This window comes from Perna viridis, chromosome 11, assembly GCF_037379345.1.
Source record: "Perna viridis isolate PV_CMFRI_1.1 ecotype Kerala chromosome 11, ASM3737934v1, whole genome shotgun sequence".
Taxonomy (NCBI): Eukaryota; Metazoa; Mollusca; class Bivalvia; order Mytilida; family Mytilidae; genus Perna; species Perna viridis.
The window spans coordinates 28,584,625-28,611,888 of NC_142455.1; the positions used below are offsets into that span (position 1 = coordinate 28,584,625).

Sequence of the window (27,264 nt, forward strand, 5' to 3'; positions counted from 1 at the left end):
GAAAACCAGATACACACAACAAAGAACATAAAAAAAAGTTATGGAAGAACTATATACACATAAATGTCTTTCTCGAGATGTCTGTAAACACTCTGATTACTAGTTAACTGTCTATTGTGCCCAAGTGTTTCTCTAACGGTTTTTGTTGTTATTCTAAAACGATTTCGATGACATTCCTGTCGATTTAACTGATTTTGTCAGGATGTACTATAGTTGCAGCTGAGTAGTATTCTATGACATAATATCAAATATGTATACCAATATATGCATTGATGTCGTATGTTATAGTCTATAAGTTCACCCAGCCTGTTTGTTTAGTGAATTAGCATAGATTGAGTTATATCTAATTAGTATTTTCTAGGTCTCTATTTTAATCTTTTGTATTCAAAGACATACTTTTGTTTTGCAATAACCGAAATAAACTTAATTATTATCATTTTTTCGAACAGTATGGAGTTTCACTATAAAAAGGGACGGATTTTATTGCTAAAATTGTTATCTGAACTTAAATTACTTCTAAAAAGTGAACAATTTCCCTGATGATTGTCGTAACAGAACTTTTTTATGACAGCCACATCACGACTCATGCAATAGTTATTGGCTTCGAAGTCTTCCAATTGATTCGATATATATTCCTTTTTCTTCGTGTATCGCTTAATCTATGCAAAGTTTCCATATATTGAGTGGTTGATTACAGTAAAAGTACATATGTTTGTTGGTATCAAATACGTGGCTTGTCAAATATGTTTTCGTGTGTTTTGAGTAACTGAATAGAAGTAATGTTTTCAACCGGAATTTTAAAATGTGATACACAGTTGAATTCGTGTTTTGACTTGACTACAAAGACTGTTAAATTTTCAATTTTACTTTCGTATTTGTTTAAAAACAAGCTTAACTCATTGCTATTCTTTATTTTTAGAGTTGAATAGTTTCAAAAGTAAAAGTAAAAGTCATTCAATTCTTTCAAAATTTTTTTCGACTGAAAATTAAGTTATAACTTTCCCTTTACGACATTGGGAAATGATTCATTATAGAATGCAGTTTTACAATGGCATTTCCTGTTTAGCTTTTAGTATAAGATAGATATTAAGTCATCAGGATGTGCCAAGATTTATCTTATATATATATCGAATTGTGCGAAATATATACATCTTGAAAAAGTTTGAATTCCGTACTAAAAACGATTTAGCCCAAAGAAAGTCACACATGCCAATAACCTATGACTTCTGAGTAAAAAGGTTCAGTCAATCAAACACTAATGGATGCAGTCAGTGCTAAGATCAATATTAAGCGTGATAAAACCCTGTCATCCGATGCTACTTAAGACCCTTGACAATTTTAGAATTGCCGTATTAAGTATAGGAATACTATTTTTTTCTCATTTGAGTTTGTCGTTCACTGAAGACATCTGATTTGTGGAAGTAATTATAACACAATGTGTTTTGGTGTCCAAGAAGTAGATTTGATGCTTCAGAAGATTTCTCGTAAATCCCAATAGAAGTATTAGTTTATTATCTTGAAAATTTGACAGGGCCATGAAGAAATATATATCCCGAAGCCAAAGTATATTGCAATAAAAAGACAATAATTAAGTATAAAAGTCGTAGTAAACATCAAAAATCATCTGTGTCACCAAATTGTTTTTCCATTTGCATATTAAAAAAAAACAACATAAAAATAAAACATAAAAAAAACAAAAAAACATAAAAAAAAACATAAAAAAAACCCAAAAAAACAAAAACATAAAAAAAAATATAAAAAAAACCAAACAAACAAGCAAACAAACAAACAAGAAACAAAAAAAAATGAAAGCAAAACAAAATAAACAAACAAACAAAAAACACACACACACAAAACTAACAAACAAAACAAATCATAATGTCACCAAACAAACAAATCAAAACAAACAGACAAACACACAAAAAGTAAGCAAATAAAAAATCTGTACTTTCATTTATCTCCTTAAACCGATCAGAGTTGTATAGTGTAATACGGTGATACAATTCAATCATATTGTATTTTAATTTATGTTAGGCTAGGTTGTTCTAAATAGATCTGTCAGATTTTTTTCAAAAGCAGATTTTGTTTACTCAGAATAACGAGAATAGGTATGATGAATATGTCAAAGAGACAACAACCCCACCGGGATAAAAACATCCACACAAGACTATCCATTTGTCTTCACTGAACAACGAGGAAACCCTAATACAACAGGGCAGGCTGCAGTTGGCCTCACACACTATTATACATAGATACAGCAGAAGGGCTGACCCTACATACTCAATGAACATAAAAAATAAACAAAAAGTGAGAACGAAACAAGACACACAGAAGGCAGAAATTCCTGCCTTGATACAGTAAAAAAAAAATACGGCGGATTTTTATGTCCAGCTGTGGATTTTCAGGGTTACCTTTTTTAAGTTTTGGTTTTATGTGTTATACTCGATAAATATGTCTGCATGCTTTGTCATTCGTCTGTTTCTTGTCCAATAAAATAATTAACTTTAACACTATGGTAGACAATGAAGCTAACACTATTGGACTACACGATCTATTTTCCCAATATGAATAATACAGCTTGTCCTTCCCCACAGTAATTTGAAGCGTCAAACATCACCTAAGATATAAATTGAGGACCTGCAATCAATGGTAGTATATAATTTTGAAGCTATCGTTCTACGATTTGAAATGATGTTAACATGTTTTAAAGAAGTCTGTCTGTAAATGTATTAACCCAAAATGGATACAAAACCAAAGTACATGTATCATGACACAGAAAATTCTTTTGTTTTCCTTTGTTATGAATGTTTATGCTTATTTGTCTGTTTGACATCTGGGTTTTTTTATGTCATGGGGTATTGAAAATATGTCATTGTTTCATTCAGCATAATAAAAAGTATTCAAACAATATATCTTTAATTTCTAACCGTTGGTTTCCTCAGAATATTTTAAGATTATATAGCATTTGAAAAGAATGATTTATATGTAGCAAAGTTTGATCTATAATTGTGTAGATATAGGTATTATTATTGCAATTCGAAATGAATATTGGTTGTAACAATTTTATTCAATATATTATTTTAACACAACTATTCCCTATATGATAAGAGCGCTATCACTGTGGCATTCATTCTGACTTTACAAGAATAACCTGTTGAACTTTCAGACAATTTTCATATGAAACCGATCAATAACTATTACAATATAGCTTAATTGGACACTATACAATCTGTAGATTTAATTATAAACGGGGATTGAGGACTATAATAAAATATATAAAGCCCTCAATATCGCTTTGTTTTATCCTAATGAGATGTATTAGTATAACGTTCATCGATGTCTCTAGCGATTAGATTGTCTAGTTTGCAATAATTCTTTCCATTTACGCTGCTTAGAAATTTTTATTTGTTGTAAATGGAGTAAATATTGCATCTCCGATTTTGTGATGCATGAATGAATATTTTGACTTTTGACCATTGTAGTATTAAATCTGGATATAAACAGGAAAATAAAAAAAAAAAAGATTATGTAAGGAGACAAAAAGAGTACTACGTATTTTAAAGTATAATATTTATCGTCCTACTCACCCGTCCTTGAAGACATTAAACAATATTAACGTTACACCAAATGGCCTCACACTCCACCCGTGGAAAATTACTAAAATATCACCTCCCGCTTCGCTTAATTATTTGATTGGCTTTCAAATTATGAAGTTTGGATATTTTACACAAAGTTGGAAAACCTTTCAAAATCTAGTAATACTGACAGCATCATTGCTGTAAAGATATAAAGTTTTGATAAATTTTGGTTAGATAAGAAGGTACAATCATGATATATGAGAAATATAGCACGTTAAGCGCAAGTCAAGTTTAAAACATACGGTAAATGTGCAGAAATCGAATGTCATGTTGAATTTAAAGTGGGCTCTTATCATTTCCATCATTTCATATGTTTTCCATTAGAAACAATGGGGACACAGAAAATGAAGTACAAGCGTCTGTGAGACATCGATTTTACGTCAGTCGAGTGTTTGTTTCCTGAATACTAACGCGAGGAAAAATGACTTACGGTGTTTTGATTGACCTTACCTAATATCTAGTCATAACTCGATATGAAATTTTACTTGCTTGGTACGAATTCGTCCTGACACTTTATAGATTTTCTCTTAACCCTTCCAACCTTACATTTTATATTCAATTTATTTCCAACGATATAGGAGTATTACGTCTTATTCTAACTAATCAAATGTGATCATTTCAAGGTTTGAATCTATGTACTGATAGTGTAAGTAATAATATTGATAAGCAAATACTGTTGACTTACTTCGGTGAATCAACTAAGTTGTCTGATTTTCACTTGTGCAGTTCTGATTTGATAATGAAATTAGTATTTCTGGTTTGAGTTTTCAGCATGAAATATTAGTAGATAAATTAGTTTGTAAGCTTATCATTGTACATAATCATAACATCCATCTGATTAGTGGTTTAGCTTTGCTTCTTTTCTCTAATATAAATTCTTTGTAAAATAAACTTAAGAAAACAATTGTTGTTTCACATTTCATAAAAATTAAGATATTGAAAAACAGAAAAAGACAGTAAGGCTTTACATACTTGGCATAACTTTTAAGTATGTATAAATTTGAAATCCCGAGACAATGCGGGACGGACGAGAATAATTATAGATTTGAACAGACTGGAATCTTATATCCAATTTTTTTATGACGTCACATCTAAACAAAATCAGTGACTGTGTTTTAATTGTAAATATATGTTCCATAGAATTGCAAGACATTGAAAGTTTTTTTTCAGTTCTGAATTTGGAAACTTGCTACTTTAACGTAAAAAGTCTAAAATATTAGACCCATACAAACTTTGATTCAAAGTTGAAAACTTTATCAAATGCTAGATGTTGGTAAATGCATGCTGTTATTTCAGAGTGACTGACATTCTTATTGCTGACAACAAAGGGCCAACGGTTTAATAATAAAACACGGCTTATCTTAAAACTCTTAGCTGTAATATAACTAAATGACATCCCCGGAGAGGCTTGAGGAGACAATGTTAATGATAGTTGTATCCTTATATTTGCTTCCGTATCAGAACTAAAGCTCCGTTCCTTTTGTTTTTAATTCATTTCCTTTGGAAATTTAAGATTTAATGTAAAACGTATCAATAATTCCATTTTCAAGTTGAAGTTTAGAACAATGTATCAAAATTTGTGAAGAATTAATTTACTTTTGTTATTTTGAATGTATTATTTTGGCTATTTTATGTTCTTTAGTGTGTTTTCAATGTCTGGTCTTTGAAGGTATCATCAGCTCAGTGATATAATTCATGGTTTTAACAAGAATGTATGAACGTTTAGACAGACGTCGCCCAGTCTAAAAAGGTCCAAACCTGATAACAGACCGGACACACTGTTGTCTTGTAAGACTGTGATGTTCCCAGATGGGAATCCTAGCACACTCATATCATATCTATCATGGATAGTGCCTCCATAATTCCAACAAAGTCTACCCAATCACACGTTTATTATGCTGACCATCTTTTCCAGTACAAAAAAAATGACAATTTTGAAAGTAATCAAACCATGTTCTATCACTTTAAATAATGTATTTGACTACAATGATGACGAACCACATTGTATTATAATAAAATGTGTAATTAAAAATTGCAAAACACTAGTACTCTTACGAACAAATCTTACACAAACGAATTCACGATGATTAAAGTTGCAAATCAGCATTCAAATATGGTCCTTCTAGTCACGTAATTACGGGAGATTAAAACATCTCCGAAAACGAATCTCTCAGTAAGGTCCTTTCTAAAGGTCACAGGTACCCTGAACCATGCTCCATAAATTTGAATTCTACCTTTAAAGTTATTATGGATGTCATGGAGGACTACGCAACAAATGGATAAAACGAGATCAAGAAGACATTGATTCTCTGTCAGCGTGGGTACAGGCTGTGAGGTCTTTAATTTTGAAATGTATGAATGTTTCTAGTAGGTCAATAAGTATCAATGCTAAATCAGTTATCAAATACCCCGATCTAACAAAAACAATGTCTTGTATACATGACAAATATATTGTCTTGCCAGCAGACAATGCCCAAAACAACATTGTTTTTGTCTGCATAATTTATTGTATCCAATGTTTATTATCAGACAAAGAAAATAATAGCAGTGATAGGACCTATACTGCCCCTACACCCTCCAAAGAAGAGATTGTGGAAAACCATAAATTTGTGCTATCCTCTTTTGGTATATCCACCAAAGACAATGATTGTGATCTACCGTCTATGTACTGGATTCCTAAACTCTACAAGAATCCATACAAAAACGATACATGTAGACGGATCTGCAAAATATACCACCAAACATCTTTCAAAACCGCGAAATTCTATACTCACATCTGTCAAAAAGGATCTCCAGTCCTACTACGACACTTGTTACTCCCGTAGTGGTATTAATTCAATGTGGATCTGAACAAGAGGCTCCCAGGAGCCTTAATCGCTCACCTGATTGAATTTTGCCTTTCAAGGGCAATAAAGTTAACAAGAAAGTGTCCAAAAATTTTGAATCAAGACTTTGGAAGGACTTATCATAAGGATCATTTCACTAATTGAAAGTTTCTTTCAATCTATCATAGTTTTCAAGATATTGGCTTAAACATGCATAAAAAATGTCATTTTTTCCCAATCAAGGGCAATAACTCTTATAAGAGGTCGTCTGACAACTTTCATCCGGGAGATTTTTGTAGGCCTTATGATAAGGATCATTTCAGCATATATATATGCGAAAAACTACTGTATGTCCCCTGTGTCCTATTTTTATTAATGGGGCCATGTTTTCCAACAGATAAAAAATCCCAACATCCGTAGTGTCAGAGAAGATTTTTGAACGCAATAACATAAGGAATAGCAAAAAAATCAAAAAGGGCAGCAACTCCAACAAGACTTAATGGAATGGATTAAAATCAAATTTGACCACAGATAGATCTCATCATGCTGAATGATTTTACCACATGTCAGAATTTGGCTAAACCCAATGGTTTTGGAGATATATGGGAAAAACTATGGTCCAAATCTTATGTTCATTACATCATAATTATAAAAAAAGCACATCTAGATACAAATATGCAGTTCTTGATAGAGAATCGTCATATACTTTGTAAAAATAACTCCAAATCATTTTCCAAATATACCGAAGAACATGTTTTTAATTTTTTATCAACAATATAATTGTCCAGTGTGGTGGACACTTTTGTCAATAAACGGCCGGCATTCTAATAAGAGCACATTGTGCTAATATCATCGTTAAACAATTCTGGTTTGATACAACGCATTTACCCTAAAGAACAAGAGATAAAGGATACTACAGACTCTGCAAAGTCGGCCATATTTCTCATATTCTCATAAAAAGTAATTATAATTGTCTTTTTCATTAAAAAATTGCAGTATCATGTTCAACATCTTCATAAATATAAATCCAGAAAAATACATATTTCAGAATTATTCATTACATAAGAGGCCTAAATAAATATCAACGAACTTTCTTCTTTTTGAATTAACGTTTGATATGTTTATAGCTTCAATTCAGTTTTATTGCAACTTTTCTGATAGAATAAAGCTCACAAATTCCATATCTAGCTGTCAAACCTTAAAAATTCAATTACTTTTTATGTCTTTCTCACGGAAAACATGAAGAAATCCTGCTTAAAGGAGATTTAGCAAATTAAAAGAATCACGCGCGACATTACCAAATCAATCTAAAAACCGAAAAATGAGTAAACAAACTCACTGATGACATGAGGGTATGTTTCAGAAAAATTGAAAATAACAATGTATAGTTGACTGTAGATTTTCTTATTTGCAAATTTGATCACTATATAGAAAAAACAATAAGGTATTCAATGTTTCCTCTTACATTTGGGTCCTGCAAAAACAAAACTGAAATTCCGAAACCGATAAATGAGTTGTACACAATAAGGTACATGAACCATGCTTGATACGAATTGTGTAACGACGGATTGCAATTTTTAAATCGCTAAATGTACTTGTACGTATATAATTTAACTTTTTAATCGTAACTGTACAGTATATTTTCAATATTTAAACTGTGTCCAGTCTTCGAGAATACATCACTAATGATGGCCTTATAAAAACAGAATCATATTTCGGACTTTGTGTTTTTAATCGACTATTGTCATGGAAAAGTTTATTTGGAAAATTAATCGGCAGATGTACACATCATTTCTTGATATACGGACATGTGATGCACAGTTTGATTGCATTATATGGAAGAGTCAAGATTTACAGCGCTTTCTTAAAATGTTATGTGTCAAACGGCATGACACATTAAGAATTCTTCTTTACCGTGTCAGTAATTAGGGGTACACTTCTAACAGTTCTGCAGCGTTAAGTAAGTACAATGATTCATATGTTTTTTTCCTGTCAACATGGTTGTCGATTTAATTTCACATTAGCCAGTGTATTAGGACAATGGCATCCATCATTGTTTAAGTTCAACAAAGATTGCTCTATCTAATTTGCTGTGTGTACTTTGTACAGTATTTGTATAACTCAGATACGTTGTATCTTTTTTTCCGTTTTCGAATTCATCGTTTTAAGGCCACTGTTATCCATTATTATACACTGATCAGCATTATTGCTTGACATAGCCAATGTGTTTTTGAAGATATAGGACTTTCATATTGGCTCAGATTGTCATTGATTAATTTCTAGATTGTTGTAAATATTGTATTGTTCTGTTGTTTCAGAGTTTACCATCCGTAGTGGAATTTACCCAGGAAACAGATATATTATAGAAGGTAAGAACATTTTAAATCAAACCATATTTTTAAAGCATACAGTATTATGTGCATAACTATTTTAATAAAACGAAAAAAAACTATATTTTATTGGTTTATTTACCGGCTGAGAGCAGCCTGCAAAGTCGTTCAGGCCGAACGGAGCGAGGCAAGAATATAATGTTTTGGCGGTAGAGTTTGTTTTAACAGGATTTAATGCAACAAAAGTTTTCCTAGTTGTTGAAGCCTAGTTTGCATTTCCGTGGAACTTTGCCAGAATATGACTCAATGACTCTTATCTTCTTATCCTGATGAAAAATTTCCGTAAAACTATTATTTTTCATTTTCCGATGCATATACGTTGTACTTATTTTTTTAAAATTGACAAATAGTTATCAATTTGCATATTTTGCTGTGTAGATGCTTTGAACGAAATATTGTTTACGCCAAATATGTAAGCTCGGCCCTTTGATCTCACTAAAATGACTACTGATGGATAATTCAATAGCTTGCGCTTGAATTTTGTAACCAAAGCAAGTGTTTTACCACTTAAAAAAATAAATAATGTGTTCTTAGCGATTTCAATTGTTAAAGTGTAATAATAATATTATTTCCATATTTGATCTGGACAATAAATGTTTTCAATATACAACAACTAAAATGTTTAGCTGAAAATATTCAGTCTAACAATAATAATTAAAAATGTTGTTTAGTTTAAGTAATGTTCAAGTAGAAAAAAAGTCTGCTAGTAGGTGAGACAAAATTAATCAAAGAGGATACCTCACCACCAGATTGCTTGAAATACAACACCAGTGGAAAGTAAGATTGTAATGTTTTTTTTAAACTAAACCAACTATCCTCGTGCTAATGCATTTTTATGTGATTTTAGCAAGAATTATGAATTGCTAGTCCTTCCGGGGCGCCCGAATGTACCAAGGTATTTTGAAAGGGGTTTGTTAGGTCCGTGTATTTTAATTTGTCGTCTTGTTTGTTGTTTGTCTTTGCCGGTTATATGTTTTCAAACGCATTTGTTTCAGAATTTCTTATCACTACAGTGTAGTTATAACTTCTGACTTGCAAATCAAATGTCACCATGTGCATGGTGTGGCAAATTGGTTTACATATTAATATAACTGATATCGTTGTTACGTGCATCACTACAGAAATTTTATGTTCGTCATCATGAACTGGTGGATCGTTACGATGTATCCATCTGCACCATGGAAACTGATTTATTCAACGTGTCATAGTTTTCCTTTCCTATTCGTCTACCCCGGATTTGACTTATATGAGCAACTCGGTGGGTGTTTCTAGAAAAGCAGAGGACGCTGTTTACCCTACCGGTGCACCTGGTCTATGCTCCCAGTTTTTAGTGGAGTCCGAGTTGCTCATTTGCTTTTGAAACTTTGCTTGTATGATTATAGTTACTCCATGTTCTTTGTTATGTATCTCTGCTTTCCATACCTGGTCTTTGTCCCTGGATTACAAAGTCAAAATAGATGGGTCAGCGTGCACGTTTTTTTAGATATATGTATTTGAATTTTTAGCGGTAAAAAGATTTATCTACATTTTTCATCGCTTTTTCTTAATAGGTTTTATTTTTTTCTTGTCTTGATTTCATTTAACACACATTAATATGTTATTTGGGAAGCTGTTTTGAAATCCATTGTCATTTTTCAGTGTTTTAACTAATGTACCTTTTCTATTTTAAACAATACACGGCGTCTGAAATTATATTAATTCCTTTCAAAATGTCAAGCCATATTTGAAATCTGACATTTTTGGTTAGTGTCGTGTTCGAAAGCGCCACCAACTCTTCAATTATTGGTTTAATCACGCAACTGTTATTTATAAAATTTTACACGACGAAGGAACCAACGTACTTTTATAGATTTTTTTTTCTTGCAAAGTTCACATTGCGTTGATGTTGTCTTTGATAACAAAAGTGTCATGACATGTAGTAATTGTCCAAACATGCAATTACTCGATTAAGCATAGCTTTTCTCGTTTTGGAGAAATGTTTTGTCACTTAAACATCATTCAGAATGTGTGTATGGATGAAACTCGATCAATTTTCGATCATTTATCGATACCAGTTTTGATGACCGACTTGAATTATGGTCGGTTATCAATTTAAACTGTAGTGATTGGAAGTAATGATTGAATGGTTAATACTATGTTAATTTGTTTTTATTCAATTTTTTCGACAACAATATGCTTAGATATTAAATACAAACACAACGAATATTCCCTATAAGCCACATTATAATATATAATAATACCGGCACTTGTATGTGTTGTAGTAAATATGATCATGTGTATGTATTAAACACATCCAAGTTTGATTCCGTTGTTGCTGCATTACTGCAATCGTTAGAAATAATCTTATTTTTCGACAATAAGCAACTGATCTATATTATTTATGATGATGAACAATGCTTCAGCTGTAAAGTTTTCAAAATGGTATCAAAACTAGTGCAAGTTGTTTAAAAAATCAGTCAAATGATTACTGAAAAAGTTTGTACCGTATGGAAAATGTTCATAATTAAATCCAGACGCTGTCTATGGTAAGGTGATTCATGGTGTAGAAAAAACCATGGATCAGACAATGCTTTTGTATCTATACATGGTGTATTGTTATGTTAAAATAGCCCTTTCTGTATTTAGATCTGTACTTTTGAGAAATCTACAATTTGACCTCCCACTACAATTAACCAAATCAATCCAAATCAAGAACGATAACTCATGCAAAGTGGTAGTTTCATGTACAATCTATGTAAGTTTTCTCTCTAAAGAGAAAACTCCGGATGAAAAACTAAGACTGGTTATATGATCTATAATGGTTTCTGAACAAGAAATAAAACTGAATTTGGTGGGTTTTTAACATGCATGAATCACCTTCTGTCTGATTTTTATTAGATTCCTTCTTGGATAAAAAAAATCATTAAGACCTACATGTATCGATCTTTTACCAACTGCATGTTACAGAATCAACTTTAAAGCCTTAAAATATTATAAATCCGTTTAGTTCTAAATGGAAATAAATCAATTTAAAATAACTCATAAGCCATTGCATTGAACCGATCAGTCAATCATTTAATCTATGAGTTCATTAAGAATTGCTAAACCTGTTTACCGAACGCTCTCAGTGAAACAAATTGCATGCAAATAATTAGACGAAAGTCAATCTATTTTGCAGGATTGGAAAGAATTTACCAATTAAATTGAACTGAAAAATGCATATGGAGCCTTTAAGATCAATTTTTCTAATTTCAAGTCTTGGCCCCTTGTGATTGGATTATGCAACTTATTGACTCCTGTCTTTTGTCAAATTGAATATTGGAAGAATTTGCTTTAGCTCTTAACGATTTTTATAGTTAAGCATGTCTAAAGAGCGCGAGAACACAGAAATAACCGAAAAGCAGCTTTAACAAATCATGGGTCGATATGTGGCTGTAAAAAAGTAATATTTTGTTTGTTTTCTTTTTTTAACACGCGAAAAGAAATAAACATGAGACAAAAGTGCAAGTAACAAACAAAATGTAAAAAAATGTCAGAAATCAAGTTTCTTAACAAAAAACATATTGCAAACTGTATCACCTTTTGTACACATACTAAGTACAGTAATTCTATCATTCTGGGTAAATCATAATCTGGCTTTGACAATCGAATAATCTCATTTGTACGGAAAATTAACACAAAAAAATCACCAACGAAAACAAATGAAAAGAACAATGAGAAAAATAAATATGGAAAGTGTTTATTCAACTAATAGAATTTCAAAGCAATAATTATTCTTATATTTCATTAAGTGCAATTCTCCATTCATTTTATGAATTTTTTATGTTTTAATATTTATGGTGACTCGACAAATTTCACAACCTACATTCACAGTAATTTACATCTGAAATTAATATGATCAGTGAATTATATTTAGTTGTTACTGAAAAAAAAATCGAATTTCTCATTTGTTTTATCCTCTGATTTATGATTACTGATTTGAAACCTGTAACGGCAATTCAATGTTTCTCTTGATGGAATTGTCCTGTGGCAACTAATGTTGACCTAATTTTTTGATGGTTTACCTTAAAAAAAAACTTTAAATTTCCATTTACCCCATACACCATTCTTCGTTATATATGCAGTTGTTTCATTACATGTACCGGTCATATTTTAAAATATATATATTTGTTTTCGGATGACTAAATATATGCCTTTTGACGAATGCACCATTGAAAGATATCCTACATCTTTGAAATTCCAATTTCCCTACTTTTCCAATACCAGTTCATAATCCATCACTATTCTCCATTAAAAAAAATTCAACCGTATGATGTAGATATTTGTGCAACATTAAAAAAAGTCGAAATACGTCAAAAAGTAATCAAAGTAATTAAATTTCTTGCGGAAATCAAAAGAATGTAATCCTGGGACAAAGACCACGCAAAACAGACACACAAAACAAAGAACATGAAACAACCAGAAAAATACATACAAAGTAATATAATAAATTTAAATGAGGAACTCGGACGCCACTAAAAACTGGGAGAATTGACCAAGTACATCGGTAGGAGGAAGCGTCATCTTCTTTTCTTGAAACACCCGCCGAGTTGCTCATATAAAGATAAGTCCAGGGTAGACGGAAAAGAAACGGGAAACGATGACATTGAAAAAATCAGTTTTCATGGTGAAGATAGATACACCGTATTGATCCACGAATTCATAATTACGACCATAAAATTTCTGTACAGATAAAACGCTCTGGTATAACTCATGACTTGCAATATGAAAACTCCATTCGCAGGTGCTGAAGGGATGTTGCTACAGATGAAAGGCCAGTTGGCATTACGGAATGAAAAGTTGTCGCGTTTGTTGTGTAGTTTAGTCAATAGTTTTCTTTTAACATCGATCTCTAAGTGTAGGTCAAGATATGAGGCTGATTTCATAGCGTCTGTAGTGTCTTTTATCCAAAGTGCTTTGGGGCAGATGCGATGTATAAAATCCCCGAAACTAGGATTGTTTAACGATAAAACGTTATCTTTATATCGGAAACTGAGTTTAAAAGATCTTGCTGAATGATTTTCCTTCTTTCGGTTCGGATCAGCTATAAGGTCAGCCTCATAAGAGTGAAGGAATAGGTCAGCAGGTAGAGGAGCACAATTTGTTCCCACAATAATGTCGACCGTTTGTTGAAAAACAAGTCCACCACATTGGATACATATTAAGGCGATCGAAAATTTCAGCACTCTGAAAAATATCTTCTTCGGCATATCTAGAAGATGATTTGGAATCGATTTTTGCAAAGTATGAGAAACATTGTTGTCATCAGTTAATTTCTCATACCGTTTAACTATTTTTCGCCACTTAATTGAAGTAATTACAATTGATGACAACTTTTAAAAAAAATTAAACCTTCAAATTGTAACAAATAAACTACAAATAATGTTTCAGTCACTGGATATCATCATTTTTATTATTATTAATTTCATATTGCCAAACCAAAAATCCCAAAGGGATGTAGTGAGATAATTAAAACTCGCAGTATGAAAGTTTTAACCATTACTTAAAAAAGAACAACACATTCATGTACAATATTTTTAGAGGTTATTAGTGAAACGGAAATTTGTTATTCATAGAAAAACGGACACAAGTTTCTTTTTTCTTGAAATTAGCAAAAAGCCAAAATGATTTGAACGTCTTGTGGTAGAAAAGACGGATGGACAGCAGTTTACCCCCAATGCCTCCAATTAAAGACAGTGGTATAGTATGCTTCAATAAAATAAAACATGATGTCATGCTGTATCGGTCTCAATCTTGATAATACAAGAGACCAGTAACTGTTTACACATATCGAATCATGGAATAAGCTCTTGTCTGCCATGATGTTTAATTATTCAGAAAATTTCTCTCTAGAATCCACTTACATTATTTTTCTTATAAATATTCATTGAAAAGATTTCTGTCAAACACTTGACTCGATATCGATATACGAGTATATTTATTCACGATACACGTCGCATTCACCGATGTATGTGTCTTGAAACACTTAAATTTAACGAATGTCAGTATGATTTGCCATGGGAACAATACTGTCTTCAATGTCAACTGTTTCAACTATAGTTCTTTCTTTAAACCACTATCGATATTTTTATTACTACTTTATATGAACTGTTTTGCGGCTAATTTATATTTCATTTGTTTACTTCTTTAAAGGCACGTATTTGTCTTACAACTAGTTAATATCCGAAATAAATATTGAGAAGTGCTAGATGTTATCAAAGTCAAAATAGTAAATTGTATTGTTTTCATTTTTATAGTCTTATCATGGTATTTGTAATGTGTAGAATCTACAACGATAACGATTTAATTATGGAATTTCTCACATCGAGTGAAATAAATTTAATAGTTTTGATCGAGGCTTGCCGAGCTATTCAAATTTTAAAATGTATTTCACGAGATAAGAGAAATTCATAATCAACAAGCTTTGAGTGTAGATTCTGTTTCTCTAATGCCCTAAAAAAGTCAAAAATACACTAAAATGAAAAAGCGCGCGTAACGTTATGATTCCGATTCGTAGGAAACATGCTGACGCCACACAAACATTCCAAACAAAAGAAACCAGACGATTTCAAAGGTTTTTTCACTTCAAATCTTCCCAAATCTCTTAATAATTCTTATTTAAATTAAGAAAACACCTAAATTATCGCATTTAACTGAAATATAACTACAATGGCAATCGAGGCGATTCAAGATTGAGTCCAAGATAATCGATTTCTAAGCCAATCGTACTCTGAGAACAAACAAGTCACTAGTGATGAGAACATTTCTCTCCAAACTGGTCAAGCGGTATGAAAATTGAAGCAAAATTAGAGAATACGTTATATTTATTAAGACATGAACTTTTTTTAATTTTCAACTATCATTGTGTGTTCAGTACCCAAAGTATCATACATTGCTCCTATAAATTTAAGTGCACACAGTAAACTTAACATCTTTCTCATCACTGAAATACGATCGCCCTTAAAATTTTTACCCAAAACTTCAAGCAACATATACATTTGATTTTAGAATGTCTTACCATTATATCATTTCGTTTAAATATATATTTGTTATTTCGCAAGGACGTTAAAATAGCGTTTGATTGCCATATAATCATGTGGGATTATTGACAAATATCCTATAACTCTTTCGTTCGATTGGTCACTAGAACTGAAATGAAATAATGCAAGGTTAAAGTGTATCGCTTTTTTAGGTAATGTTGCCGTCTTGGTAAGCGAGTCGGTTGTGTTTATGACTTATACGACAACAGTGATGAGGTTGAATAAAAATTAAGACAAAGGCAATTCAGAAAGTTGATTGTACCTTTCAAAACTTCTTTTGAAATTCTAAATTTCAGACCCAAATATCATAGTCTAATAATACGGCTGTTAAGGTCTTTCACATGTCTTCTTTTGTTGACATGTGTTCGTATTTCAAAAGAAAATTGGGAATCAACAAACCTTTTTTCTCGTTTGAAATGTTCTCAGTTCATGTTTAGAACAAATTCCCGCCAACTATCTGCAGAGGTTGCATAATAACAGCATTATCATTATTTCTCATCCCTGAAGTCGTGAGAAAAGGATCAGAATAAACTCTGTAGAATCGTTTTATTCATCATTGCATACATTGCAAATTAATTGCTTTTTGATTGCGCCCTTTGTTTGTCTAATACCCTGAGATTATTTTGATACATATATTAGCCATTACTGCCAGAAATAAAAGAGAGATGCATATTAGACAATTTCGTTTGCATAATTTGAAAACGGAAGACTGTCTGCGACAAAAGACAATAGTTTGCTTTGTTAGTCGAAAACACGATATGATCAATAATGTAATGCTAAAGTGATTGAAACAAATAAAATCTATACAAGATCACTTCGGCCTGCGATATACGCTGCTTTGGGTACAGTGTAATTTATATCTAGCCATGATACATAAACAAGAAACACCCTACAAACAACAGCATTGCTGGTAATGCAACGAAGACTTTACTTTGATATATAGGCAACAAGCTAAATTACATTCAAAATTAAAAATAATTAAATATTATATTAATATTATATTAATTCAGATTGCAAGCTGAATGTTCTCAAATGCACTGTATATCTTTGATATAAGACAGTAACTTTTGTACCAGTGTGCATAATCTTTAGTTGGCCGTGTCAGATTATAATACACGATATCTTGTCTTGTTTACTTATATAGGTATTAAATGTACTAATGTAATAACTGCAAACTATCAGTCTAAAATTCCACAGATGAAATGACTCCATTTTGCAAAATGATTTGGAACATCATGTCTTTTTTGTTTGATTCTGATTGTGCAAAAAGTCAAATTAAATTTCAAAATATGGGTTTTTTTCATACCATGTGTTCCAGCTGCCTGATTCTTACACAGACTGACACTTAAAATATGTCTCCAAAATAGTTCAATAATCGTGGCCTAAGTAAGTATCAAGTAATCCGTCCTTTGATATAAATGTCGACGTATTCATCGTTTATATATTATAATGATGTGCCTCACTCCCGGTCCGATCCGGGTTTACGGAAAATATCTGCAAATGATATACACTAAGTAAAGGATGAAGAATTTCGTGATTTAAATCACAGAAATAAGTGGAGTTTTTAAATAACATCCAAAAGTTGAGGTTTTGTTAAGGCTAAACAAGATTTCAAAGTGACAAATAAATTGATTTAGTACCAATTTAACATACTGTTTATTTCGTGTACAAGTACAACTTACACAATTCCACTGTTCTTTACCTTTTCCGCAAATTGTTTCTTTTTCATTGCATGCTATATCATCCAAAACTTTTCAAAGAATCCAATCGTGAAATATGTATGTATTCTTTGGAAAAAAAACAAAAAAAAACCAGGCGATTTTATTTTGGCAAAATGTGACCCTTATTAGGTAATTGTGGAACATTTGTGTGTATGCTAGATCTGTTTGTCATCATTTAATTGTAAATAAGTGTCAGTAGCCTTCCCATAATTTAATAATTGAAACATAGATAGTTAATATATAGGTTGATATGATCGTGTTAACGAGTTCAATAAAGGACACGTAGAGTGATTTCACTTTCCGTATTGTTCACAGGACAAAACAAATTGATGCTGAGAGCATCAGACACACCATATAAATGATCCATTATATGAATACATGACGAAACACTATATTAAGGTGAAGTGTTAATTTTTATTTCAATATTTTGTCTTATTATTTATCAGCTCGCAAATAGTTGTACATGGCAACCGGAAAATATTTATATTTGGAAGAGTATGACTGAAATCTGATCAAATAATCTAGAAAACCAAAAGAAAAGTAATTTTAAAGGGAATTTTTTATTGTCACATAAAGAGTCATGTAAAAAGTTAAGCTTGAAATGATGTGTGTGTGTGTGTGTGTGTGTGTGTGTGTCTGTCTGTGTGTGTGTGTGTGTGTGTGTGTGTGTGTGTGTGTGTGTGTGTGTGTGTGTGTGTGTGAACATTGTTATTTTTTCTCATTCAAAGCAAGTATTTTAAGCTGACAGCAGAAAACATTCAATTTTAGAATCATAATGTATAACCTCCTGTGTCAGAACATTAAGGATCTGAAAAATATTCTGTTAAAAAACGCATTCATATAAATAAACAGTAATAACAAGACTAGCTTGTCAATTGTTTGTTAAACAATTGAAAGGTCTTTCCCTTGAAAACTATCTTTTGTAATATACATGGAAAGACATGCTATCTTCTACGAAAGTTTGTTTTTGTTGCACTTGGTAACCTAGCCAAATGCAAATGTCGATGTTTCCATCATGATTTTTGTAATGTAAACTAGACGACTTTTCATTAGATACACACGAATCCTACTTTCTGTTAACTTAAGCATTTTACACTTATTAACCCCAACTTGGTTCTTTTTCCGTATAAACAATTGATATTTGTGATGTACATGTTATTACCTTTAATTTCATATATAACAACCTAACTATATAAAATACTTAAGTTTTGCACATATTGACCTCATTCAACTCATTTTTTTTTCAGGACAAATCATCGATATTTCGGATGTACGCTTTTAGACCTTTCATTTGATATGCAAGAACCTTACCCTCTAAGAACTTTAAAGTTTTGCACTGAATGACTCTACTCTTCGACTATGTATGACTTATCGAGGTTGAAACTCTGATTTTTGAAATGTGCTCATTTAGACCTTTACAATGGTATTTAGTTTCCTTTTACGACAAGCTTAGCACTGCTGCAGGCCTATTCTTTTAACACCCGGACCTGCACGGGGATCCTTCGACGAAGTTGAAAAAATCTAATAGGTATTGATAAGATATACACAACCACTGGAAAATATGAAAATTTTAAGTTGTTGTAATATCGTTGTTTTTTTTTATATTAGTCCTTCGTATTTTGTCAAACAGTTGTACTTGAGCAGATCTTTCATTCTGCGTAATGATCATTATTTGTGTGTCTATTGCGTATTTTCAAGATTTCAAGACAAGATATCTCAAATCTTAAAACAGTATGATAATTTACAGAATATATGCAACAAATACAAAACAATTTGGGCAATTGCAGAGCACAATCATTATTTGTTTTCAAGATATGAGCGATCGAAAGAAATTATTTTAAGGGGACATAACTCTTAAAGATGATAATAAAATCATTAACAGGATCACTTTATATAGAACATGTTGACATCTACATGTTCACCAAGTATGATCATGATATCCTGAAAAATGACATCGCGGGAACATGTTGATCATGTTGAAAAAACGCTAATAAACGGGAGGTTACTTCTACAATGGATTATGAAATTCTTCACAGGGTCATCCTAAAGGAGTCCTTAATGAGGTCTATCGATGGTCCAAATTTGGAAATGATATCTTGATAGATGATGAAACAGGGCTGTGTCAAAGTTAAAGTTGGAAAAAAACTAGCACTCTTTGACCTTTGACCTTGGGTGCAAATGAAAGGTCACATAGACCAAAGAACATTGATGAAGGTCCCATGTCTCTACAACTTCCGTTCTCGAAATATAGATTTTCAAAACTGAAGTATGATATTTTAAGGGATATAACTCCTGTATGGTTTGATAATAAAGTACATGTTTATGTTTATTCATTAGGTCTTCTTTTTGTGTACATGAAACAGTTTTTTGATTGACTCTATCTATTATGGTTTTTGAATATATGAGCGATTGAAAGAATATGTTTTAAAGGAACATAAGCATTAAAGATGATAATGAAAGCCTTAGGAGGGTCATTTTCTAATAGAACATGATGACATCTACATGTTCATTAAGTATGATCATGACATCCTGAAAAATGAGTTCGTGGGACCATGTTGAAAAAAAGGCCAATAAAGGGGAGATAACTCCTAGAATGGAAGATGAAATTCTTCATAGGGTTCTCCTGTGAGAGTACTAAATCGATGGTCTAAATTTGGTAATGATATCTTGAAGATGAATAGGAGAGACAATGTCAAAGTAAATTTTGGAAATGTCGGAAGAAAAAAAAGACACACGAAAAACAATAAGGTCTTTCTCCCATCTAAGGAAAGAGCTTAATTATCAAACTGATTGCAATAATCAAAAGGAACAGTTAAAACAGAATGACCATGTGAAAATGACAGTGTCAAGGCAAAATCCGGAAAGTTGTAATCTGGTCCTGACATGGAACAGTTTTTTTTAAAGAAATTTCCTGAATAAAATATTAAAATAAAAAGGAAAAGGAGACTGATTTGGGTATTGTCCGGACAGTAAGCAGTTTTAAATTACAGGAATTAAAATGTCGAATAAGACCGTTTCCGCTGTATATTTCGTTATATTATATGTAAATTATCTGAATAACATTAAAGTATGACATTTACCGATATTCTTCAACCTTTTGATAATTTAAGCTGCATGCCATAGTTAATTTATCCGCAGCAAAATTAATTAAATTTATTTGATAAACAGAACGGATGAACCATGTGAGTTGTGGTAGACATTGACTTAACTATTGAATAAACCTTTCATGAACCTTTACTGAGTACAACATTACAAAGAATGTATTGCAATATAAAAAAAACCAGAAACATATATAAACTTTATAGCTATGTGACATTGTCTTCGTAAAAAAAAAAAAAAAAAAAAAAAAAACCACATTGATGCTTAATCTGAGTCAGCAACCATGGTTACCGATAGGGTTTGAGTGAATCGTTTCTGTGTTTATTTTCGTTTTCTTTTAGCTTTATTTGCTACTATTTTTGCTGTTGTTGTTGTTGTTGTTTAGGGGTGGGATTGGATGGTGTCTGGTGACTTGTACTCTGTCTGTTGTCTTATTGATAAATCAATATATTGTCCACATGGTTTTGTAGGGGACGGGACTGGTTGATTTTCTTTGTCTTTTTTTCGCTGATTAATCCAATTGTTTGTTCTTGTTTGTCACTTGCAGTATTTCCACCATTTTTTCATATATTTTATATTTATAAATATTGCAGGTACATTCATAATAAGTTTATAATAAAAATGATGTATACTTTTTATTATTCAATCGTATATTCAATTTATTATGCATATCTATATTTGACATTCCGATAGGCACTGTGTTTTTCTCCTAGCTGATTTGTTTTTTTATTTATACGAGATGGAATTTTTTCCAGAACCTCGTAAAAAATAAAAATTTAAAAGATGCTAAATCCTTTAACTTTACATACAGATGTATTGATGATGTATTGTCTATCAACAACCCTCCTTTTTGGTAAATGGTTACCGTCAATATATTCACCAGAGCTCCAAACAAAGGAGACTACAGAAACAGCATGTTCTGCGTCAATTTTTGGACCTACATTTCGAATTGACAATAGTGGTCATCTTAGCACTGAGATTTATGATAAAAGAGATGACTTTAATTTTAATATCATAAATTTTCCATACCTGTGAAGCAATATCCCTTCATCTCCTGCACATGGTTTTTATATTTCGGAATTGATTGGCTACTCTAGAGCAAGTACTAACTACTCTGATTTCCTTAAACACCATAAATATCTGCATAACAGGCTCCTGAATCAAGGGTATGAGGAAATGCGTCTTTAAAGGTCTCTTACCGAATTCTCTTTTAGATATCAGTCCTTGGATGAAAAATACTAAGTTTCTTCTAAAATAATAAGTAATGATTGCTTCTTTAAATTGTTCTTTGTGCTGATGTGACTGCTGTTTTAACGATTATAAAAATGGCATGCAAATGCTTTTTAATCACCACTGGTATAGGCACACCGCAATAGAAGAGGGAGGTTTAGCGCGCTGTAAAACCTAGATTTAACCCACCATTTTGTTTGAAGTGCCTGTACCCAGTCAGGACCATTGCAGAACTGGCTACTCTAATGGTGTAATATCTACTTTGTCAGATTTATTTTGGACTTGACTTGATTATGGAACGGATTAGTGTTCGGTAATTTTGTTGTTACCCTCATTTACTTCATCTGTTATATTCTTCAATATATGTATTGCATTTTGTATCTGTGGGAAACCTACATTCGGATTTTCCTGATTATATTCGATAAGCAACCTTGCTGTTTCAAAGATCCTTTTGCTTTGTAAGGATTTTAATCACATGGTCTAGAGAATTTTCGATTCCATAAATTGGAAAAAATTAATCCCTACATCAAAACAGGCCCTAGGCGCTTCTATGTCTATGTCCTAAAAAGATATTTTGTTACCGATTCTACTAAAATAAGTTCAGGAAAGTTATAGTCTGAAGGTTATGCAATGTATTAAGAATTATGAGAAAGGAAACATTTATGGTCTTTGTCTTTTTACACTGATCAGTGATACGTACTTTTATCATAGACGGAGACATTTTTACATAGTTTTAATGGCATACTTTGGATTTCTGCATACAATATGTATTTGTATTTTTTACCCACGAATTGATTGTAATTATGTTGTACTATAGTACATGAAACCAAAGGCTATTGTCCCAAACTTACTTGTCATTTGGAAAACAACAAGGCATTAAAATCTTAGTTACCAGGTTTACCTCTGATATTGTGTATAAGCTTATCCCACTCACAAACTTACCTTTTTTGCATTTGCGCCGTTTTTCAGTTCATAGCAGAGATTTCTATTCGACTTGTAAGCCTCGGTGGTTACAATGCAGCGTACTTGCCTCGAATGCGGGATGGCATTGTTTAGATTTTTGAAACTAGTAGTCGTTGTTTTCACCCAAAAATGATGCTAATCAGTAAATAAGTGATGATTGTTTACAATACGTCCGACTAGTGTGGCATACTTACTTACAAACTGTTACAGTGGAACTGTATCAATTTTACTAGTTAACTCCTGCAATTTTTTTTTACGTCATGATGAACGTTAAACTTGTTGTGATTAATATCTTATTAATTGAGCAGTTTGATTATTCAAGGGCAAGGTTTGAAGTATTCTAAAGTAACTCATTATTAATGTATAAATATTTGATTTCTTTTGAACATTTTGTAAATTTGGTGAATAATTACGAAAATTATGCAAAATAAAAAACGAATATGAGTGCCTTTCATAGATAGGTTATTCTCAGGTTATATATTATTTCTTTAATCAGTCGATGTTCATGTAAGCTGTATCTTTTTCAGGACATAAACTAATATTCATGTTTTTCACATAACTGAGTGTTTTCTTACGTTCTTGATGACCCTTTCATGTCACTAACGGAAACGTTGCACGTTAATTAGGATAGGGGCCACCGATACAACTAGCAACTCTGTGACACCATCTGTTAGTTTACAACATATACAACGATGGGTTAAGTCATTGATCAAATATATTCAACAACGATATTTAATAACACCTAACAATTGATCATCAGATCTTAATGGCGCAGTATATTCAAGGACAAGATCGCGGGTATTACATGTTTTTCCGATTATTCTAAAATTTGAGTCATTTAATCGAATAAGTGTTCATTTCAATCATATATCTCATGATATTGACTGTAGCAAGGGACACTCTGAAACGACAATAAATATAATCTATAGCATTCATTTAATAGCCTACTTAGAATTGATTCAGTATATAATCTCAATGTCCGGTTTTCATTTACTTTTTGATTTTTATCTAGTATGACAGAATTCAGAGAACGTGAAATCAAGGACAAATTAGTCTATGGAGAATTCCAGAATCAGACAATAATAAATGAATCACTAGATAAAGTGGAATTTATAAAACTCGAAACAACACAGGGCCTAGTAAGGTATGCACTTAATAGCTCAAAATTGAAAAAGCCCGGTATCTTTTTGTTGGATATTACACACTTATTTTTATTAAAACGATCAGGAAGAATCAAGTGTCACTTTGAGGTTTTATAAACCAGAAGAGGTTAGTTCAACTGTGCTTGAGAATCACCTTAAAGTAAGTGCATATGGTTTCCTATAAAATACAGTCAATGTCAAAATATGTGTTTTTTTTCCATTGATTTATCTAGTTTTCCTGGCAATATGCTAAATATATATATATATATATATATTGGAGGCGTTACAATATTTCCGCGTTTCTAGGCAATTTAAAACAAGCTAAACGATAATTTGAGACATAAACTGTCTTTCTGCTTGTTGTTTTCACAGCAATTACATCATTTTCTGCTTTTATAAGTTTTTATCCTGTGGCTTTCTACCTTTTGTCTGAATGTAGTAGCAAAAAGTTAAAATAGATGTTCGGGGAATGACTTTCAATAAAAATGTGGGTAAAGTGATGTTCACACAGATTTATTAGTAGAGCTAGCATATTTTGAACTGGGTTTCTAAGACAAGCATATGTTTATCACTTGTTATTTTCATCATTTTATAATCGTAGTATAGGTGTTTTGTCGTCATCACAATTTGATCAAACAATATGAAGTTTCTCTCTCACAAATCATCACAATATTTTCTTCTTGATTATACATTTGTCCGAATTGGCAATGGTCACTTGCAATAAAAGAAACGTCAGTGGTGGAACTGAATATGCTTAACCTTTTGGAGCACCTAATGTCATTTCCGGTTTTTGTAGAGTATACTTTGGTTATGAGTCGTCTTTTCATCTTTGCTCTTGTTGAATACTTTGAATACTTTCAGTCTGTCATGATGCTTTGTTTGTTTATGGGGTAGGGTTGTCGCATGAATAACAATAACTTGTTAAACGTTGAATGGCTATTAGGGACCTTTCCTTAATTGCGTTTTGGTAAAGGGAAACCATGGTAATAGTGCAAAACAATGGAATTGGAGCCAACTGACCTTTAAACTGCACATGAAAAAATGCAACATATGTCTTCCATATGTTTTGAAACAACCTGAAAAACATATAAAAAATATATGTTTCTGACTCACAAATTCTTTCGTGAAAAGCAATTCAATAAAACTTATTTGGTATTTATATGTTTTCACCAGTATTTCATATAAGGATGGTATGGTTATACAACAAATGACATTATAAATTTAACAGCATTGCTTCTTTAAAATACGTCGTGCTTCATCTGCAAATATTTAAGATTTTTCACTATATGATACATTTGCAGGATGACCCATTACTTGTACATTACCGGGAAACATCAAATTCATTTGTATTTGCGATTTGACTATTTCTAAAATTCGTACATGTATTAATGTAGCTGTTTGGCATACTTCAGTAATTTTTTCGAGCTGGATTTGGCTTTTTTATTTCCACCTTTTTTTTTGTTTTTCTTATAAGTGCATTTGATTTTTTTTGTATCTTTAACTTTTTATGTAATTAGTTTAAATGCAACTGATGAGAGGTTACTCTTTAAAACACGTATATACCGACATTTCCAATATATATGTAACTGATAATTTTGTAAATTTTAACAATTATATCAAATGAAACAATTTTCTCAATAAAGAAATAAGAATATTAATATTTTAGCAGTACGAAGTTTCCTTATCTCACCCACGGGTTGAGACAGAAAACCTGCGCTTTTCCGTAATTGAATAAAGAATTAATAAAAGATCATATCTAACCAATTTGTGTTTGAAAATTATTTTAAAATAATAAATCTCTCGAGAACAACCAGTGATTGATTATTTCTTGTAAATTGTTTCTACTGTTTTGAAATGACCTATATTTTACCACTGGTCGAGACCAACGTATCACTGGCCTGAATTGTTGTTAAATGAAGGTTATTTTTAATGCAAATCAATTTGACACAAACTTTGTGTGCAATACAGTCAAGGGCAAACAAAAGTCAAACACAAGCATATATATATAAAAACTTATATCATCTTTTAAAATCATAAAACTTAATCGAAGTGAGAAAAAGAATCAACCAACCGCTTTTACTCATGCAAGTTTATGTAATCTCAGACACCATTGGGTAAGATGTAATAATTCTCCGACTCGGCAGACCCTCGTTAGCAATATATAGAAAACGATTGTCTTACCCTCGGATGTCTGAGATTTCCTTTCCTTGCACTCGTACATGTGAAAGATTTTTAATGTCTCAATATTATTTAAAGTAATACAGTACAATGGCTTATCTTCCAATTATATGTTACATGCATATTGAGGATGAGAATTTGGCGTATGCATTGCGAATGGTGAGAATGTGGAAAGGGGATTTTGGTTGAGGAAGATGGGATTTGATTGAAAGAAAGGAAGAAATATAAGAATTTAAAATACAAATTGTTGTTGATGTTGTAAACGCTATGGGAATGGCGGTTGGCTTGGCATATAAATTTAAAGGGAAGATTATACCATTCAAAAGGTGTACATCAATTTCATTAAGGTATATGATGATTTCTGTCCGAGAAAGACCGTGTTTTTAAATGATTAAACCAATCTTATTTGAAAGAAGAGTTCCGTGGTATAATTTTGTTTTATTTTCAAAATTTGATAGTTTGTCGCTGTCAAAATTTAATAAATCTTCAATGGTGTACTTGTTCTCTGTCTCATTTTTATATCCCTGTAATTCTAGTTCATGTCAGTTTATTTACCTGACATCAATGCAATGTTTTGAGCAATTGTTATCATTTAATGAACAAAATTCATTAAAATGAACAATGTTAAAACATATTATTCATAAAGATGTAATACATCATAAGTTTAACTAGATGTGCACATTTAAAATGCATTTAGAACAGTTACTTGGCAAAACTCCTCCGAATAGTCCATTATTTATTCCGCTTTGTTTGCCTCGTAAATTTTTTAAAATGCATTTTGCATTGTTAAACTAGAAACATTCCCTTCCTGCTTTGATCATTTTCATGAAACGTATATAGTTTATTGTCCCATTAATTTTAAACAAAAATCTAAGTAATTTGTTGAAGTTTCCTCTTAATTTTTATGCACATAAACCGTTTTTAAAATACATTCATGATTATTGTATGAAGAACAAACTTTAGCCTCGAACATTTTTTTGTTTTTATCTCCTAATCATTAGTAAACACAAAGCTTCTTAA

The 27,264-nt window shown here is 31.6% G+C and overlaps 1 protein-coding gene across 3 annotated transcripts in view; it reads left to right on the forward strand.

The window, feature by feature from the left end:
• LOC148603614 (5-hydroxytryptamine receptor-like) overlaps positions 1 to 27,264 on the forward strand; it is a 76,420-nt gene that overhangs the window by 16,193 nt on the left and 32,963 nt on the right. For 2 of the 3 annotated variants that reach the window (XM_088551740.1, XM_088551742.1), the window contains exon 2: positions 8,782 to 8,832. The gene's annotated coding sequence lies outside the window, so the exon portion shown is untranslated. Of the gene's footprint in view, positions 1 to 8,781; positions 8,833 to 23,957; positions 24,069 to 27,264 lie in introns of those variants that run through there. The other variant, XM_088551741.1, reaches the window with a different exon arrangement.